This window comes from Cygnus atratus, chromosome 4, assembly GCF_013377495.2.
Source record: "Cygnus atratus isolate AKBS03 ecotype Queensland, Australia chromosome 4, CAtr_DNAZoo_HiC_assembly, whole genome shotgun sequence".
Classification (NCBI taxonomy): domain Eukaryota; kingdom Metazoa; phylum Chordata; class Aves; order Anseriformes; family Anatidae; genus Cygnus; species Cygnus atratus.
Genome location: NC_066365.1, coordinates 5,103,057 through 5,116,841, shown reverse-complemented (window position 1 = coordinate 5,116,841; position 13,785 = coordinate 5,103,057). Strand labels below are relative to the sequence as shown.

Below are 13,785 nucleotides of genomic sequence, written 5' to 3'. Positions count from 1 at the left end.
GTAATCTGGTCAGCCTACTTCAGCTTGCTTGTTACATCACACTTGCAGGAGAAAATATCTTCAAAGCATTCCTTACCCTGTGAGCTATTTGGCAAAAGGAGAACGATGAAAACTCTTCCTCCCCTGGCTAGACTGAGAAACCCTCTGTTTCCTTTGCTCTGTAGATGTTCTGACTAAAAAACATACTATATTTGAATTGATCCAAATGTCTCTTCTGTTATCTGCAAAATCAGGGTAAAATGTGAAGTTTATGAACACATTTACAATGCATTGTCAAATACATTTTTTAACATATATGCCAAGACAACATTTTTGAAACACACATATTACACAGGTTACCCTATGCTTTCCTAGTTTTAATTTGCTGGATAATGTGTCCCAGCAATGTTTCCAGTAACTGTCAATACCCCAGAAATCATTCCACAGATGCAACAGCCAGCTTGATCTTCCGCTGTCAAGTCATAGGAAAGAAGGCAGTCGGGCCATGAACTTTTTACTACCCCAGCCATCTCTCCCTTTCTGCAAAATTCTATTTTCTTTGTATTTCCAAGAGGCGTGTGTAGACAGCAGGTACCGCAAGCCAACTCGGAAGCCATCCTTTTTTTTTATCCAAGAAAACACTTCAGTACTAGTCTTCCATTTGTTTTTGGCCACTGGGACAAACTTGCACTTTTTCTACAAAGCATACAGCAGTGTGTCTTCAAATAGCCAGGGATGCCCCTGGGCTGAAGGCTATAGTACAACATCGGGATTTTTATTGCACTTTGCCTCCACCTACTGCCTTCAGCGGGATTGTCTTCACGTAAGCTACTGCCTACCTTTTCATTTGCTTGCCTTGGAAAATCAGGCTGGAAAACCTCTCTGATGTATGTCCCTGACTACCTGTCATTCTGGTAATATCTCCAGGACTCATGTTCTAGAACAAAGGAAAAGATTGTGCAACAATTGTGCAAAAATACAAAGCAATGGCACAAGAAAGCAAAAAATTAAAAGTAAAGATGCTTGAAAGGTTCATGTTTTCTTTCCTGCACAGTAATAATCCTCAGATTAGACCACTGAAAAATTACCTGTGGCATGGTGCAAAAACTATTCCCTTTTTTTCAAAGACTAAAGTTTCCTGCTTCAGCCTGCACATTCAGTTTTCTATGGCCGTGAACATCTCCTTATCACAAAGGCTCTCATGACATAAGAATGTCATTTGTTGAGTCTCGGTCAAAATCTAGGATGATTTTGCCTTCCAGATCATACTGGAATTGTCATTTCCTTCATTTGAAACATTGCAACAGTAAAAGAGGGTGCATTCTTCCTCAAATGCCATTTCTGGAAAATCAATGGATTTTTCCCATTTTCTCCCCAATACACAGGCACTCCAGAAGTACTCTCATGTTAAGCACTCAGGACAAGTTAGGTTCTTATAGATATACAACCAGTCACTAAGAAAGGAATCACTACCTTCCTTTTACGTCTCCAGTGCAGTTATCTGTCATCCTTAATGGTTTTTCCAAACCATTTTTGTGCAGATTTCATTATTAATTACAAGCCTCCTCCTTGCTCAGTTTCCTGGGACACGAGGTCATTTAACTACAGAGGACTGTTATTACATAGAAGACCACATAGATGCATACAATTGGAGCTGATCTGAACTGGCTTTGCGCTTTCCATCTTTTCATCATTTCCCCTGAAACAGACAGAAGAGTGTTTTATATTAGCAGTAGGAGCTCCTGCTCTAGTCTGAGGAGGAAAAATAAGTAGCCTTTATGTAAAGTTGTGCGGTCTCAAGATAGACCTTTAGCAGGGCATTTTGCAGGATGATTTATCCATTTAGAATTTGATGTTGCCGCCAACTGTATATGTTTTGCCTGAAATCTTCATTGTGATGATTATTATGAAAAGACTTCATTTGGGGATTTTGGATTTTTGATTAATTTAATCTAAGTGTTTAAATTATTTATTTTACACTGTTTGCAAATACCATAGAAAATATAAAACTTCCTCATGTAAAGATATATAAACTTTTCCAGTTCATGGAATCAGTCCATTAAACACACAGGCAACATGATCATTTTTGCCTCAAAGTTTACAACTCATATAGTAAGGAAGCTGTTATTCTTTCTTTCCTATAATATGTATGCACACACACATTTATATCAGATGCAACAAAATAAATATATGTACCTGCATTTGTGTCTCATTTACCATATATATTGGTCAGAATCGAGATAGTCACCATCACCCTAAAATCTAGTAAATACTTTGAACAAGATAAACTTAGTTCCTGGTCTACCTGCCTGATTCTTCAGACCAGTTTTTCTTTCTTCTTGTACAATTACCCTGTCATTTTCAATAAATGTTTTTCCTCTTCTATTCTACAGGAGATCCTAACAACAACAAAAATTGAGTATGGATTTCTTGTTTCCCTTTTGTAATATAACCATCCACAAAACTACTCCAAAATTTGATAATTGTGCCATCATATATTTTTTTTCTTGTAAAACCCTGAGCAATGTTGCTGGTCCTGGTGTAAAAGCACGCATGAATTTGCTAGTTTCTGGAACACCAAGGAGGGAAAGGTACAGACTTAACTCTGCTCACTTGAAAGCACAGGTATAAATCACTGATATTTTTCTCCTTATCAAAGAAAAGGGAGGAAACTCGTTGGCATTCTATCCACATTATAGAACTAGATGATCTTTAAGGTCAGGATGAAGGAACTGAGACAAGAGAATAAGCATCCATTCTGCATGAAAACAATGCGTCTAATCACTTCAATAACTAATTCATTGTTTTACATAAATGGAAAAATCCTGAATCTTCTTTTACTTTTTTTTTTTTTTTTTATAACCATTGTCCCATTGAGCTCAACAGAATTACTCTTGGCTTACCTCTTGTTCACTGTCAGAACCAAGACTCCTGTTCAAAGACCCCTCACCTTAGCAGAGTCTGGATTCAGACCTGAATTGCAAAATACTTATACTCATCTTTTTGAGTTGTGACTTTTCACTTCTGGAAAACTGGTGAGATCTCTTTAGTGCCTTTCATGTCCAAAGTGACACAAGAACCATGAATATTGCAGAATAATCACTGAAATCATTTCATCGGTGCTAATCACTGAGATTTACTACCTATTTCCTGAGTAGAAGGAAGACAAATACTTCTTAACTTGGATATGGAATTGGGCAGTTTCTAAAATATCATGTATTTATGATGCACATGCAGCTTTCAAATATGATCTAGGATGAGGGACTTGTACACATCAATTTCCTCCTTGTAAAATAGAAACAAAACCTATTCTGCCTAGATTGTCAAAGTAATAACCTTCTTGTAGTGAATGCACAGTGTGTCTGCCTTACAGATCAACACAATGTTCTTCTGCCTTGCAGATCAACAAGTAGCCTAACATCTACTTGGGTTCCTAACACTATGAGAACCTCAAACATTGTTCTTCCCTGGCGCAAGTTAATCTCCTGCTCATTCTGAAATGCTTTATACAAAGTGGGTGAGCTTCAAAAAGGATATCTGGGTGAAGCATATCTCCTGTGATAAACCAGAGAAATGACAAGATAATCTAAATTACCCTCTGATTTGGGACTTTCTGAAACCCAAGCTACCCAGTATGAATCTGTAAGGCTGTACTGAGTGCTTTCTTCTTATCTTCCTCTTTTCAGGTTCCTGCCAAATTGCAATTCTATCTTCATTCAGATCATAACATGTATCCAGAATCTCAGATCCAGAAAAATAGCTTGAGTTGGTATTACAGTAGGTAGTAAGAAAGGGTCATGACCACAAATTATTTAGAAGCAAGAATGTAGTTATCTGTGAATGAAGCCTATGTACCAGCACTTGCCATGAATACATCCATGTTTTAGGTCAACTTCTTTTGAAATAATGTGCATAATATTATACAATTACAATGGTAGCTGTCTTGATAAAATATTGCTAACTTAAAAGAACCCTAACAGACTTGCTTTCCCAGACCATTTGACAATGGAACAAATTCTGTGGAATTGATTTCTTAGATAGGATGGATGCTTTCCGTTTCCTAAAAAACTCTGGTGCCTTAATAGTTTAAGTGTTATTCATTCCCTTGTGGATTGGGCTGACAACAGAACCTAGTAATGTGAGATCTATTAAGATTCTCAGAAAATCCCAGGTTTTACTCTGTTTGAACTCCTAATTGTGAATTCATTTGGGAAGAATAGTATTCATGATATGCCTGTAGATTTTGCTATGGAAAATCCTTTAAATAAGGAACAACATCTGAGATCTTGAAATACACAGAACATTTTTTTGCAGTCCCTAGAGAATATAAAGCCTTGAATGCTTACCAAAGAGGGTAATTCATGTCTATTCCATCTCCTAAAAACACTTCCTCCTTCAGATTTACAGTTACTAAGAACACAGAGCAATTTTGATCAAAAGAAGCAGCAGCAGCAGCTGTACGGGAGAAGTGCTCATTTCTGACTGCTTCATCTGGAATGGAAGGGGGTAATGGCATAACTTTATTACACCAGATGCAGTGAAGGCCTTTATTTCATTTAATCTGGAGAACAGAGGAATTCGTCACATACAGAAGATGAAAATAATCTCGTTCTTCTTGACACCACCCAGGCATGATGGTTATTGGCTGGTTCCACAGAAGAAGTTGGAGTTTATGATGACTACTTACTTTCTCCTGCATGACTGTCCTAAGAGGGCTGGTATTTTGCTATACTCCAGAGACATCTTCTGTTGAAAAGTTATTTTTGTTTGGTATTTGCTGGAAAGCACTTGTTTTGGGAATGTGTGCTTCTGGGATTTGTGGTAGGCTCAAAGTTTCAACTGTACATCATAGCATACAATTTGTTTGGCACAGCATTTATATTTAAGTTGGAATTTATTAACACTTACTCTAAGACTCTTCTCTATACCAAAGCCATTTTTGACTAGCAATGTATGCTGATAACAAACAATGGCCACAGATAGGACTTTTTACTTAATTTCCCTTCAAGGGTAGTACAAAGGATTATTCAGCTCAGCAAATGTATCAGTGATTCATCAATGTAGTATGTCACTTTTCTTTTGTTTGTTTGTTTGAACACAGTTTTGGGGGTTGTTTGTTCTGGAATTGTATTTACACCATTAATTCAATATTATGGCTCTGGGTGAGGTCCTTACTGAGCAAGAGCTATCTTCAAAGTTAATAGATATGTTTTATCCACCATCTATTCTTTTGACAAATAGATTTAAAATGCCACTGTTTCTGACACATCAGTATGTTAAAACCTCTTGGCACAAGGGGTAGTATCTACACAGAATGGAGAGCAGGGGAGAGTTGAGCCCAGCATTTCTAGGTCATACCAAGTTATTAAGTGCATTTTCTTGAATATAGGAAAAGCAAAGTAAAAGTTATTTGCTCCTTTTTCTCTAAAGGGGGAATGACCAGTAATAACTTGTTTTCAGTGGATTGGCAGGTTCATTAACATGCAGGTTCATTAACAATTAACATTCATAACCAGGATATAGATTGGCTCCCTTCAGTAGCGTGTCCGATGTCACGTCACCCTTTTTTATATATAGATTTGCAAGAATAATCCTGCTTCAGTGCATGATTTACAGTCTGCCTGGAATCCCACTTGTTATGGTGGCTAATGACATATAACTCACTTCATCGTCGGTATCCTCATAATACACGCAACCTTCCCACTTTCCTTAGTTTCCACGACCACAGAGGTGGTGCCTAGTTACAGGGGCTCTGTAAGCACTCAGGCAGAACAGCAACAGAAGAGACCTTTGATGGTCCCATAATGATTTAACACCGGTTGAAACCCCGTCCTGACAGTACTTTTGTCACTAGCTCTGCTTGCAAATGTTTTGTAGTGTTTTGGATTTTTTGGGATCCAGAAAGACAGATCTTACTTCCTCATCATGATCTTAAATGTCTATTTTCACTTTCCTAAAACTTTTCAAGCCTTTCCATTCACATTTTCTCCTTTCTGTTTGTGGCTATATTGAAAAACAACAGAACATCTTTATAATAAATATGGGAAGGATTATCAAGCACTGGAAGGCACTGACCACTAGTTCAGAGAACAAAAACGCACAAAAAGATGTTTCTGTAATATGCACTCATGGTACAGTGTCCTGTACCTGAGGAATTGCATCTCCTTTCTCCATTAACTGCACAGGGAGCCAAAGCCTATCATGCCTGCATTATTAACGCTCCAAACTGTACATTACAGTCCTAAATATTAGAGTTGTCTGACTCTGTTTTAGTCACTAGAGTAGGCAACCAGTGTAAGTGTAAAACCTCTGCCAAAATCCTTCTGTTCTGTTAGATAGGAACAATTGAAATCATGCTTTTGCAGGATTAAACTGAAAAGTTAGCAGCATGAAATTCTGTTCTGCTTGGCACAGGCAGACTGAAACACCTTTCCTGCATAAGATAAAAAGTATCAAAAATGTGACTGTAATCAAATAGCATTTTTGGCTTTTGTGCAAAACAAGCATCACTGTTTCTGCTCGTCTGTGAACCGGTTATTTCCTTATGCTGATTTCATTCAGGTTAATATACATTTTTGTTATATTTAAATGCATTTGCTGTTTACACAGTTCCCAATTCTGGGAAGTGCTTCCTACTAAGAATATGATGTTACAAACAGCAATCACATCGTTTCCTGGATCATGGCATTCCAAGGAGTGGAAAACTGCAGCATTAATTGTCCTTATGCCCAAGTTAATTTAACTGATTCCAAAAATTTCCTTCTTGCTTCTCACCCTGTATCCTGTTTTGTGGGCTATCACTCTGATTTTAAGCAACCGGTATCAGAGGATACTGATGTTACCAGAGCGTCTTCCACAGTTTGTACAGAACCTGTGGTGTAAAACCACAAGAATCGCTGAATAAATTGTGCATTTCAGGGGCTCAAGCGCCACCTGCTGTGGATGAGGGCGATACACACTGTGGAAGCAAATAATCCAAAATACAGCTGTCCTTCTGAATGTACGAATATCTATCTATCTATATGACCATAGGGTTGAAAAAACTGACCTCCTGCAGGCCTGTCCAGCTTCAACTGTTTTATCATTCGATAGACAAACTGTCAAAACAAAGGGGGAAAAATTGTAATTCTTTGCATACCTAAGTGTCAGTGCTGTAAAGTCAGTTTCAGATTTGAAACTCAAGCTGTTTGTTCCTTCCCCTACACTACCACGGCTAACAAAGAGTTTGAAACGAGAGTCTAGTAAACAGCTGATGATACATGAGCGAAGAAAAGATTGTGTTACATATCTTCCACACGTTGCAGCTCTTAGAGACAATTCTGCTGTATATCACTTAAATACAAACTGCATTTCTGGAAAGGAAAACGTTAATTCTAATCTCTGACTATCAGGCTTGGCTACCAGCTTCATGAGTGAACAGTGCACCTTCAAGGAAAAGAAATTAATCATCTTTTCAGCTGGGACAATTGGGGTTATTCCATCCTGAGGACACATTTAGTTTCCACTTTCATTCCTGATGAAGAACCTAAATGAACTTAGTTAAGCAGACCCATCACAGAGTCAGAAAAATTGATGCATGCCCATGTGTCTCAAAATAAAAAAGGAGAGTTACACAGAGCTTTTTGAAGCAGAGAAGGGACAGGCAAACGGTAAGTCCAAGCAAGTGATGAGAAGAGCGGTCCTTGCCTAGGAAAGATTTTGGAAGAGGCTGTACCAGTGCTATGAAGTACACGTTCCCATTTCTCTAATTAGCCATATCACCAGTGAAAGAAAAGAAGTGGAACTGATTGACATTAGAGAGAGAACAATAGAGTGGGATGGGATTTCCAGTGATCCTACAAGCAGCAGAAAGCAGCTGATGATAAATTGTTTTAAGCAACCAGAAAAACATGGAACAGACAACTGTGGACTTGTTCTGAATTTGCCAACTGACATGCTCATAAATCTTGAATCTATGGACAAACACTGACTCATTACCACTTCCCTGTAGGCAAGTGCAATAGAGCAACACATGACAATAATATACAATTAATTCTTGCTCGGAGAGCCAGTATTCTGTCCACTCACCTCTCATTTTCACCTCAGATCCTCTTCTGAGGGTAGAGCAATCATACACACATTTCTTCAGTCCCCTGCCCATGGATAAAATTCATTCTGTGAAAATATAAAAATTAAAATAAGTAACAGAAAACCTGTCCAGCACATTTGTCTTCTATCCTATACATGCAGAAGCTGCTTTCACAGCTGCTTTGGAAAGAGTTGTTTGTCCTTCCCTTTAGGCCATGCAGAAAACACCTATTTGGCTGACTAACCTTTTCTCAAGCCTGAAAAGATGCATTAACAATTCTCCAAGGGTCAGCAGCGGTGGCTAGCTAATGATAGCAGACCAGAGGAACGAGCTGTCCTACCTGCTGGTGAGCTCATCCAGCAAAGCACTCATGGTTACAACAGATGTTAAAGCTTTACAGACACATTTGTTCTCCCCTCCCAGCAGCAAGCTCGCACAGCACGGAAGTCTGGAGAACAACGTGGCACTGATACGTACAGAGTGCGCAGGACACAACAAAGGATGTCCACAGGCCTGCTACCGTGCTACTCACCAGCGTGCTCCGACAAGCCTTCTGTGCACTGAGCAGATGTGCATGGCTGCACATCAAGGAAGCAAAGAATAAATAAATAAATAAATAAATAAATGCAATCTTTGCTCAAGTTGCACACCTATTTTTGATTCATTTAATCAAGGAAAGTGAATTTTTATTACTATTTTTAGTACTGATGTTGTTTCATCTTTCTGAAAACATTTTAAACACTTTCAAAGTGAGCTTTTGGTACTGATGAGCCTGGTTTATACTATCTTATGCAACTCTTCTGCTAGAACTCTTATGCTATCTCATGGCAGAACACATATAAGACTTACAAAATAGGAACATGGGGGAAAGCGTCTAAAAACATAGACCCTGGATTACAGTTACAGGAAAACAGTGTTCACAATTTCTTAATTATATTTGTTCAAGTACTTTATTAGTTTCAAGTGGCTTTGCATCTTCTTTATAATTCACTTTCCACAGATTGCCTAGCAAAAAGTTTAATGGGAGACAGCCACTGAAACAAGCAATTTTAAAAAAGGACTACGGAAAGTGTGCCTAATATATTTTAAAGTGGCAGTCCCATATGTTCACGCTGAGAAATTGATTCTAAGGTTTGTTCTGAATACCCCTGAAGTCTGTGGAGATCATTATGAAGGGTCCAAAGTAAAGCTATTGTATTTGTAGGTGATTCATACTGTTATTAATTTGTACAGCAGTAACACTGCAATGTCTCATTTGTGATCCATGGACTTGTTAAGTAAGGAAGGGATCAAACACAAAGAACAAAAAAATGGGTCCCTCCATTAGTGATAAATAATCTTCATTGGAAGCGTATTTTGATACTAACTACAAATTGCCTCCAAACAAGCTACAAGCCAAACTACTCTGCAGGCACTGTTTGGTGAACAAACAAATACGTTCTAGAAGATCGCAAGCAAAAAGGCACAGCACACACCAGATAATTTCTTCCTCATGCTTTGTTCATCCATCTCTCCTTGGCAGGTACTTCAGGGGGGCAAGTTGCCACAGGTGGTGTTGATTTATGTGATTAATACATGTCCCTTCATTCACTAAGCAACCAGTGAAATAGTCTACACATAGTAAAATTATTTTATGCATTATAATAAATTCAATGGAGTGTTTTAATGCCTCAAACAGTAATGGATTTTTAGTAATCATGTTCCCATCACATAATTTAAATACAACTAGGTCCATATCTTTAAATAATTTCTAAAATAAAATGAGATATATAATTATTAGGTGCTACAGCTGTAAAAACAAATAAATAAATTTGTTCCTCCCATACTAGGCTAGTACTTTCAGGGTGTTAAGCATAATACAGGGCATATTATGTATCAGATAAGCGTGATACAGAAGTCAAGCCATAAATACAGTGCAATAGGATGTTTTAGCATCAAAAGTACTTCTAGTTTTTTTGTCAACCACACCAAACTTCAGCAGAGTCACCTCACAATCTCTTTCATGTTAAAGTGTCCTTTCAATAAAAATAAGGTGGGATACCACAGAACGGAGATTTTAAAAAAATAATAATTTCATTTTAAGAAAAACATTTTAAAGGAGGTAGATTTGCTACATGTTTTAGGCATACCATGCAAAAAGTGGTTTCTACAACATATGGAAAGTATCTGAATCAGTAAGACAATGATCTTCATAAATCACTCCTGGTTCCAACTTTAAATTATGTTTTGTTCCCTCTCTCATGGGATATTCACAGTATCTCATACAAACTCGTGGTTGTATGTGCACAGTATTCCTACCTTTATAGAGAATTATGTCATATCAACACATAGAGGGTATGTAAAATGAAGAGTAAACACATTTTTATGAGATTCTGACCAGATGGACCCACATACTCCACTCTTTATCACTTCCCTTTGGCTTAAGGGAATATTCTTTTCGTTGTATATGATTTATTATATGGACTAACCGAAACTCGGGGGGATTCCTCTTCAGACTTAATTTATGCAGCAGTGCACCGTGGGTGGCAACGGCCAACACAGTGCCACACAGGAGAATAATGTGGGACAGAAATCCCATTTCCCTCACCTTAGGTACATGAAGGCCATGGGTTTGTTCAAGCCAAAATATAACTGCCTATGAACACAATGAGGATTTATGAGATCTTGATAAAAACATTTTACAATTCAGTTAAGACAGCTGCTTGTGGCTAGTCTTACCTTTCCCTTCTTGTCACAGGTATTTTAATTGGACAAACAGTTTATAGTATCAGCCTTTTGTTTTGTCTTCAAGATCTACAACCAGGAATATTCTTCTCCTAAAAACAATGTAGAAAGAACATATGTAACTGTACATTTACCTTCTGCTTTCAGTAGACATCTACCTGTTGATCCTGTTCGTATAGTCTCAGATGAGCACCTCATATTAACAGAACCTTCACAGAGATAGTTTTGATTACCTTTTCTATATGTTCTGTTTCTTCTCTACATTTTTTGTCCATAAAGACCTTCAGGGAAAACTTATCTTCATAAGTCATCTTAGTCTATGATTTAGCATGCAATACTTAGAAATGTCTCCAAATTCAAATTTTAGTTCTGTCCCTACTGGCAATTATCTGCACCCCGACACTCTCATTCAACAGCTGCTAACAACTATTTCATAAGGTGTGTATGCAAAGTCCTACCTGACCACTCCCTTTTCAAAGACAAATGCAAGAATACACACCATGCTTCATGGACATTATTGATATCGTAACTGAGATATTTCCTTTTTTTTTTTTTTTTCAGTGAAATTTTACTGAAAAGAAGGTAGAATAAAAGCAGAATTTCACAGTGTGGACTTGTGGACTTTGAACATACATAGGTCTGAACAGTATATAATGTCAAAATCTATATTATTGACCATACAATAAAAATATAATCCCTTAAAAAGATGCTTGAACTACTACTACTTCAGCTATTTGTGAACTAACTGAACTCATTCTGCAATGTGCTGACAAAAGATAAACACAAAAATGCTAAAACTCCACTTGAATGAGGATCATGCTTTAGCAGAAATTACATATCCATCTGTATTGTTTAGTTGTATGTGGTAAAGCAAACATTCTTTCTACAGATTGCTAACAAGGGATTTATGAATTAATAATGTCATTGATTTGCTTAAACATTTAAATCTGTATGGTTTGGAATTGTCTTTGGCTCTAGCAACCAGATTGTTTAAAGTGACTAAAGTGCAGTGAGTCGCAGTTATAAATAATGGCAGCGTGAAACACTAAACAAAAATTTCCTAAGTTTTCAACCAAATAGGAACAACCAAAATCAACAACTGGTCTGCTCTTTTTTTTTTTTTTTAATCTAATAGATAGATTAATAGATGGTGACTACATTTTCACTAAAATGATAATTCTTTATCCCAGTGACTTGGTTTTGAATTGAGCTTCAATCTGAAGTTGCTACCTAGTTGTTAGAGCTTAAAGAGAAGGCAATGAGATGTCAGTCTGCACTCCAGAGATGATTCTGAGACCAGAAATCTTCAAAAAAGAGCAACTGTCCTCCCTCTGAAATGACATTCCCAAGCAAAGTTAAGAATATCAAATCCTAGATGAAAAGAAAAGTATGATACACAGCTTTAAATCAAGATGGATGTACAGTATATAGGTAAAGCACGGCCACATTGCAATAAAGACAAATGAATAAACCACAACTATATAGGGCAGGTAGCTGTGAAGAGAAACAAAATACCATGCTCTCTCTCAATGGAGATGAGACACTTTCAAAAGAAACTTTATCCTTCAAACTTTACTGGCAGAAAGCAATTCATCTTCTCCTGCGCCAGAGAGGCAGAACCGTTCTCCTGTTTTCAGAAATACAGATAACTCCTTTGGCATTGTTAACAGCTTATACCATAGAAAATAAGGCAATGAAAAATTCTGCCCCTTTAACTTAACACAGATGAGCTTTTATATATGTAACATCCCTCAGTTAAATATATAATCTGATTAAGAAGCAGAAATGTAGCCGTTGGTTTTACATTTCCAACAGGTGTGTGTGTGCATACATACATATATGTATACATCATACTTTCTTTTTAAATGCATTTAAGTTAGGGGAACTAGAAGATTCTTATCTGAGATTCATCATAACTAAATAAAGCAGTTCTGGTTTTTTGATGTCTGTTTTCCCTCACTGGAACTTGCCACATGAGTGTTGCCAAATTTATCACTTATTCTTGGAATGTCTCATTTGCATCACTTACTGCTCACATATGTGCCAGAATAACTAGATCAGGACTATCCCCACCAGCCTCTGCACTGCAGTCACCAGGTTTCCTGAGCAACTGACTTCCTTTCCTAAAGTGGAGGGACCAGAAAAATTCCCGAATATAACAACTAGTGAAATTCCTTTCCCTCAGACTGTAATGAGGTTATACTAACTACTCCATAGTCAAGGTAAGAGTTTCCTTTAAACCATAATCCCAATACTAAATTCCTGTAACAGAGGGAAAGAAAAGCACCTTTCCATTTAAAATATCTGCTGTCTAGACCATACACAGAGGAAGATATTTATCGTGGAACAATCAGACAAACAATTTTGTAGTTATGAGACTCTGAAAAATACTAAGTTTTGGAGTTTGGACATATTTTCTTTTGTTTTTCCCTGTTTAGAAATTGCACTCCTTTCCTTACTCCTCTTTTTGCCCCCTCTCTCCTACTCAAAGGACAAAGAATTCCAGAGATTAAAAACTTCCTTTGCAAACCAGCCCTCAATGAACACAAAGGTCTATTTTCAAAAAAATAATAAAAATAATAATCAATGGGGATGTGTGACATGATTGGCACAGGGGTCAAGAGCTTCCCTGACATATTTGACAAATATTAAAGACTTTGCCATGCCTTATGTGAATTTTTATTATTTGTGTTTTACCTGCCCACATTTAACCTTCAAGAACATGTTTGCTTACGTGAATAGTAGCACGTTGCTTCTGTACAGCTGCTGGTCAACTCCTGCGCCACTTAAATCATGGTAGCTATTTACGTACTCAGCATCTTTGAAAAAATATTTCTGCTTATATACTTGGGGCCTAACTTCAGGCATGTGACCTGTCAACTTTTCATTCTGGAAGTAAATTAGAACATATAACCAGCCACTCAACTTGTAAACACGCCACGTGTTTCTTTAACTATACACCCCCAGAAGTGATGCTACTGCCCTACAGACCTGTTTGCTTCTTCTGGGCTATC

The 13,785-nt window shown here is 37.4% G+C and overlaps 1 protein-coding gene across 3 annotated transcripts in view; it reads right to left on the bottom strand.

The window, feature by feature from the left end:
* Positions 1-13,785, bottom strand: part of DKK2 (dickkopf WNT signaling pathway inhibitor 2) — a 161,822-nt gene that overhangs the window by 125,128 nt on the left and 22,909 nt on the right. For 2 of the 3 annotated variants that reach the window (XM_050710675.1, XM_050710674.1), the window contains 2 exons: positions 10,766-10,863; positions 8,047-8,133 (listed from right to left, as the gene is read on the bottom strand). The gene's annotated coding sequence lies outside the window, so the exon portion shown is untranslated. Of the gene's footprint in view, positions 1-76; positions 184-8,046; positions 8,134-10,765; positions 10,864-13,785 lie in introns of those variants that run through there. The other variant, XM_035569605.2, reaches the window with a different exon arrangement.